The sequence below is a fragment of the Hibiscus syriacus genome, unplaced genomic scaffold (genome assembly GCF_006381635.1).
Source record: "Hibiscus syriacus cultivar Baekdansim isolate YM2019G1 unplaced genomic scaffold, ASM638163v2 tig00111427_pilon, whole genome shotgun sequence".
Taxonomy (NCBI): Eukaryota; Viridiplantae; Streptophyta; class Magnoliopsida; order Malvales; family Malvaceae; genus Hibiscus; species Hibiscus syriacus.
Genome location: NW_024063088.1, coordinates 5,590,555 through 5,598,129, shown reverse-complemented (window position 1 = coordinate 5,598,129; position 7,575 = coordinate 5,590,555). Strand labels below are relative to the sequence as shown.

General features: G+C 36.3%; 1 pseudogene; it reads left to right on the top strand.

Annotated features, from left to right (window-relative positions):
* Positions 1 to 1,907: 1,907 nt before the first annotated feature.
* Positions 1,908 to 5,382, top strand: LOC120162947 (annotated as a pseudogene).
* The last annotated feature ends 2,193 nt before the right edge of the window (positions 5,383 to 7,575 follow it).

Here is a 7,575-nt window from a genome sequence, read left to right as displayed (position 1 = left end):
AATTTCATGTCCTCGATATACCCTACCATTCAAAAACATTAACTCAGCCAGAAAACCACCCAACACCTTTTGTTTGCTGTCTATGGTGAGGAAAACTTGGGTTCTTGAACATGTATGTTTATCAATAAAAGTCCTAACTTGAAACATTTCGCAATCTTTTATCCTCTTTGCAATCATACGCCACATACAGTTTTTGTCAATCATACACCTTGTTTCGAAACGATCTTTGCTTGATTTGTTAACTTTTAGTTGATAGCCATCTTCCACACATTTCGTATACAAAGCTATCTTCAAGTCTTCCTTTGTATCAAAACAATCATCTTTCTTGATACGAATAATTTTTGTGTGACAATCAACTGCTATCTTTACCAACTCTTCTTCCGGTATCTGAAGTAATTCTGGCATATTTCAGTTATACTCCCGTTGCATTTTCTTCGGGGACTTTTCTTTGGGGATTTATTCTTCTTCTTTTTCTTCTTCAGTGTTATATGAATTACATAATGGATGTTCAACATGTTCATTTACAGTCGTAACTTCCTCCTCATTATCATCAACAACATCTTCTTCGGCAACGGCTGTTTCATCATCAAAATTCAGGTATTGACCAATATCAAAATCATTACACGCATGGTCTGTTTCTTCTTCTGAAAAATCATCAAAATCCGAGTATTGACCAAGATCAAAGTCCGGGTATTGACCAAGATCAAATTTTGAATACTGACTAGTACTCACAATTTTTTTTGTTGGCTCATCATCGTCTAACTGGTCAATACGAAAACTGGAATTTTGTGCTGAAAGTTGATTGGGATTTGGATTAGGGAAAGGTTGTGGGTTTTGAGATTGTGTTTGGTATTGGAAATGTGGTGAAACAATATTTGCTTGGTGATGAAATTGTGGTGGAACCATTAAATTTTGCGCACCATAAACTGGGGTTGAAAAACTTAGTTGATTACTACCCGCTACTGACCCAACTTCACTACTTCTAGGTTCAACAACATACAATGTAACATCATCACTTGAAACACTAATGTAAGCAATGAATCGTTCAACATCTTCATTGTCGGTTAACAAATAAACTTTACCATTTCTCTGATAAGATAGCCTAAATCCACTTAGGGGCTCTAAATTCAATTTATTTGCAACACGTAACATTAGAGTTTCATAAGTTAACTTTTTTAATGACAGTTTTAGTTGAAGATTCATGGGTAAATGCATATATTGTAAAACACCATGAACATTCTCCCATGACCCTCCAAAACACAAATCTATCCAAACATGATCAACATTAGATGATTTCATTATTGTAAATTAATTTACTAAACAAACGAGCTGCGAAATTAAAACCTGTTGTCGGATGGGGAAGGATGTCGTTGGATATAAGAACGGATGTCACCGGAGAGAGTGATAGATGGAGATGGAATGAGTTGCGATTTAGGGATTTAGGTTATGAGTTGCTGCTGCTGCGTAGTTTATACCCAAAACATTTGTGTTGCAAATTAAAACTGTTGCGAATTCAAAATCGAGTTGCGAATTTGAAATTCAGTATTGCGATAGTCAGAATCTCGTTGCGATTACGTAAAACGCAATGCGATTACGTATTCGCGTTGCGATTTTCCAAATTCGCGTTGCGATTTACGTATTCGCATTGCGAATTAGGAAAATCGCAACGCGAATTTGGGAAATCGCAATGCGATAGTCAGAATCACGTTACGAATCTGGAAACTGATTTGCGATACCGGAGATCGCGTTGCGAATTATCGATCGCATTGCGATTTAGTTGGTCATTTTGGTAAATCCAAAAAAAATTGGTTAAAATCGTATATAATCCAAAAAAAGGACTCTTTGATAAGAATTACCACATACATGTTGGAATTACCATTATCTCCTTCAAACAAGAGAACCTCTTTCGTCGTCTCAAAACCCCTAACCTGAACTGAGCTATTTTAGTTAACTATTGTCAGTGAGAGGGAAAAAATGGCTTCACAAATGGCGATCTTGATACGAACACGAACCCTACTCCGAGTAAGCCAATCTAAATCCATTTCCAGCTTCCCTTTCCTCTCTCAAGAACCCCAACTCGCTGACTCAGCTCACTCCACTGGAACTCAAGCCACCCCTCTCCCCCCCAATCCCGCCTCCGGTAGCCCACTCTATCACGATAACTGGCGAGACCCAAACGCGGCCAAGAAGACAACCTCTCTAGCGCAATCCATTATTCCTCTTGGCTTCCTAAGCCAATCTCCTGCCCACCGGATTCAATACCTCTCTCAAGTCCTCGACGGGCCTGCTTTAATGAACCATTTTGCGGATTTGATGACTAAACAAAGATGGGTCGATGTGAAAGAGATATTCGAGTTCTGGGTTCGATCGCTGGATAAGAATGGGAAGCCTAATAAGCCCGATGTGAATCTTTACAATCATTATTTGAGGGCTAATTTTATGATCGGAGCATCGGCAAGCGATTTGCTTGATTTGGTGGCGCAAATGGATGAGTTCACCATTGTTCCCAATACTGCGGCCTTTAATTTCGTTTTAAAAGCAATGAAGCAAACTAAGGAAACTGAAGCTGCTGAAAAATGCTCAAACGGTTAGTTATAATAAATCTGTACTTTTTTCCTTTCCCAGTTCCCATTTGCTCGAAAAGGGGAATATTTAAGTTTGTTCTCAGTTTTCTTTTTCTCTCTTTTTAACTGTATTGAGAGTTTGAATTTTATATTTAAAATGTTTCATGGGAAATTATTTTTGCGACAATCGCCTCTGCGATTTTGTTATTCATAAGAGCTGCCTGCAAATAACAATGGTTTTCTAAATCATTAGGAATTCAATGATTTTATATTAATTTTGTTATTAGGAATTGAATCGCATCAGTAATACACTACTTTAGTTGGCTTATCTTTGGAATTACTTTGTAAAATATTACTCATATTCACCCTTCAATCTGTTCCTATCAGGATGCTGCAGGGTGGAAAAGAATCTCTGCCTGATGATGAAACTTATGATTTGATTATTGGAATGCTGTTTGAGTCACAACAGTTTGAAGAAGCCTTGAAATATATTGATTTGGCCTTAAAATATGGTTATAAGTTGTCTATGAAAACATTTACGGAGTGTGTGGCATGCTTTGTTAAACAGGGCCGACTTGACACTTTAGCTGATGTCATCGAGATGTGCAAGGTATATGACTCATTTTGTTGGTAACAATATCGTTTTGAGTTAGGAGGTTGCCTTTGCTCAGTGTTTGTTGACATAACTTTGTTCTCATGGGTCTTTGCCAGACAACAGATGAGAATAGAGCTATTTATCCAAATTGGACTTTGTGCAACTATCTTGCAGATGTTGCAATGCAAGCTGATAATAGCAAGCTAGCATTTTATGCCTTGGAGTTTATGGCCAAATGGATTGTTCGGGGAGAAAATGCAAGGCCGCCTTCTTGCTTTCCGTGGATGAAGGATTAATTGTCTCAGCACTGGCAACTGCAGGTAGGACATATAACTCAAAACTGTTGGATGTGTCATGGGCAATCCTACGGCGCTCATTGCGTCAAAAGAAGGTTCCCAGCCCTGAATCTTACCTGGGGAAGATATATGCACATGCGTCATTGGGGAATCTGCAGAAAGCTTTTGGTACATTGCATGAGTTTGAGGGTGCTCATGGCAATTCCATTAACGAAGCAGAAGATCTCTTCTCACCTTTCACCACTTTATATCCATTGGTCTTGGCTTGCTCCAAGAATGGATTTGAGACTTTGGATTCGGTACGTCCTTTTACACTTCAAGTTATATGCAGTTTGATGGATTTTCTTTTGAATTAGCTATTATTTAATATCTCTGGTGATTAATATATTTCTCTAGAATAGGATATTAGTATGTGAAATATCAGCATGCATGCATGCATGTTGTCTTTTAATTAGAAGGAATTCAATTTGAAGGTATTAATAATACATAAATATAGGTGAAGTTCCTTAAGTGGCTCCATATGATGCTAGTTGAGCATTTGAATTAAGACTTTTGGATCACTTGTTTTGTGTCTAGAAATGTGGAATATGTTTAAAATCAAATTATTTTTGCTACATCATTCTGTTCTTGAAATGTATACATAGGTCAATTTATCAGTATTTATCACTCGTCTATGTACTTGCAACTACAATTCTGTGTTAGGAGAGAATTGTTTTCTTTTGGAATCTAAAGGCTGTTCAAGTTTCCACTTATGGCATTCAGTTCAGCATTGCTCTTTTAATATTTTTTTCATAAGCCTAATCGCATATTTTGGCTCATTGATTGAGGAGGGTGTTGCTGATGTTGGAAATTTTCTCCCCAGGTATATTATCAACTTGAAAACTTAAGTCGTGCTGATCCTCCCTACAAGTCTGTTGCTGCTCTGAATTGTATAATTTTGGGATGTGGAAACATTTGGGATATTGAGCGTGCCTACCAAACATTTGATGCAATAAGTTCATCTTTTGGGTTGACCCCTGATATTCATTCATATAATGCTCTAATCTATGCATTTGGAAAGCTCAAGAAAGTATGTAGCTCTCTCCCTTGTATGCACCAACACTTGCAAACAGTATATTGAGCTGCATGCATGAGTTACAAGCATGTATCCTATATATTGTCGAAAATGCTTAGTATATTTCCGTTTGTCTTTTTTTCTCTCTTGCATCTGTAGCATAGACTTAGATTCTAAATAACTCATGGAGCTACCCCCTTTCCCAACTGAAAACTTTGAATATATCCATGAAGTTAATATATCCATGAAGTTAATATATCCTTTCATGGCAGACTTTTGAAGCTTCAAGGGTGTTTGAACACATGGTGAGCTTGGGTGTGAAACCCAATGCTAAGTCATATTCATTGCTTGTTGATGCTCATCTCATCAATCGAGATCAAAAGGCTGCTCTCTCTGCAATTGACGAGATGGTAACTCTATTTCCTTTCTGGTTGTTAGAACCATATGATATCTCCATAGAAAAAGATTAATGACCATTCAACATTCTGTGGGTAGGTGAATACTGGATTTGTACCATCAAAAGAAACCCTAAAAAAGGTCAGAAGGCGATGCATCCGAGAGATGGACTATGTGTGTGATGATCAAGTAGAATCCCTTGCAAAGAAATTCAGGATCCGAATGGGGACTGAAAATCGCAGGGGCATGCTTTTTGATCTGGACTATGGCACTGAATATGCATCATAGACAGGTTCTTCAGTCGTATGGTATAAATACTTGTATTAGGATATCCCGAGTATTTGTATGTGCCCTTAACACTTTGTTTTTTTCTCAGAATTCATCTCTTATTGCAGGTTATGATGGAAATATATACGGTGATGATTGGGGTTTGACCAAGTTCAAAATGCGCAAGGTCCAATGAAGTATGAACTGATTTGTATGTAAATTTTTATATTTTTGCCAAATTTGAGCCTTTGCAGGATAAATGTTATGATCTTTAGCTTGTGCATTTGTATCCCTAGTTTCTCGGTTCTCTGTTTTTCACCCTTTATATGCTTTCAGAGGAATAGAAATACGATTTTAGGAAAAAGGTTTTCGGTATTCACAAATAAATGTTTAACATTCCCAATTATTTAAGAAGCATAAATTTGCCTCTTCTTTCACTTTTTAATCTTAATTATCCGCCTCTCTTGTCTTGCATGCCTCTTCACAAGATGTTCAGTCAATTTCTTCTATAACTTTCTTCTTTCCTCCTTCCACATCTACCTTGAGCTTGGAAATCTACTCTGGGTGTTTCTCAAACTTCTTGACCTCGCAGAGGAGGGAGGAACGTAGTGGTTGTGATTGGAGATCAATCTGTTGCCATATCTATGTCGCATTGAATCCTTTGATCATAAAGCAGATGGAGACTTTGGACAATGCGGCATCAGGCTAGAGAGCAGAAGCTTCGATGCTACTTTAATTGCTTGGGAGAGCTCCTGTTTGGGCACAAGCTGTACCGGTGGTTCTGTTGAGATTTGGCGCAGCGATTCCACGACTGCTTTGGCTAAAGTCACCTTCAATTGGTTGTTTCCTTGGGTTCAGTGTTTGTGCTAGCAACGGGGATGATTGTAGCTCTAATGCTTCCAGAAAAATCCACATTTTCATGACATTGGATGCCTCTGGGGCACCATGGTTACTGTCCATTCCGTCCTCAAGCATTACACCATTTCATGTGCGGAAAGCATGAGCCCAACGTGCTCCGAAGCATCAACGCCACTTTCCCTTGCCTCAACTTTTGACCATTTGGTTTCTTATACTCGGGTATAAGTTTCCAGTGCTTTATAACACCTTGGAGAAGAGCTGAAATTGGTAAAATACCGACTGTAAAACATTTAAAGAATGAAGAAAAGGTCAATATGAGACATGTTCATTGCCCATTACTCATGAATCATGATTGATTGAACTTGTGGATTACAAACTATGAAACTAGAGAAACCAAACCATATCACTAATTCATACAAGTAGGTCGTACTTGTTGAGTTCAACTCCTTAACGGATCCTCCATATTTATTAACGAATTAATAATTTAATAAGTATTTCAAATTAAAATGAGGACAAAATTAATAAGATTTATTAAATTATTTACAATCAATTTAATGGAATATGTACGTATTGAGAGCTAAAATTTTTATTATATAATTCTACATCATTTTTATTAAGTTCTGTTAAGTTTAACGACGGGTGATTAACAAAAATGAAACATAACATCAAATAAGATTTTTTAAAAAATAGTTTAATGATAAAAAACAAAATAAATGAATGAACAAATAAGAGTTTACCTTAAAATTATTATTTATGTGTCTGTACTACTGTAGATTGTTTTGTCCTTAATCATGAGAACTTATGTTGTGCGGCGTCTAAAAAACGGCGTGACCGGTTAAACAAGTGATCGGTTAAAATTTAGATCGGTATGTAATATCATTTAACCGGAAATATTATCAAGTACAATAACATATTAGGTAGCGCTTATATAATAAAATAGGTATTTAACCATAAATATTATCAAATACATAACATATTAGGCAGCGCTTTATAATGTAATAGGTAGCGCTTATATTGACCTATTTTATAAGTAAACCGATATATTTATACCGGTAACATTGTAAATTTACCTATTACATTATAATTATTGGTTTCGATGTTTTTTGGATCAATACAATTTGAAATGTATCGACACTTTATGCATGCACCTCGTTGGACATTCATTCTGGAAAAAAGTATCGACACAAACTTAAAAAGTGTCGATACATTATTTAGATTTATTTTCTCATAAAACTGGTATATTTCTATCGGGTACATTGTAAATTTACCTATCACATTATAATTATCGGTTTCGATGTTTTTGGGATCGATACTTTTGATAAATTTATCGACACTTTATGCGTGCACTCGTTTGGCATTCATTATGAACAAAATGTATCGACACAAATTTAACAAGTTTCGATTCTTTATGCTGACCTATTTTTCTCATAAAATTGGTATATTTATACCAGTTACATTGTAAATTTACATATTACATTATAATTATCGGTTTCGATTTTATTGGGATCGATACTTTTAATAAATGTATCGACACTTTATGTGTGC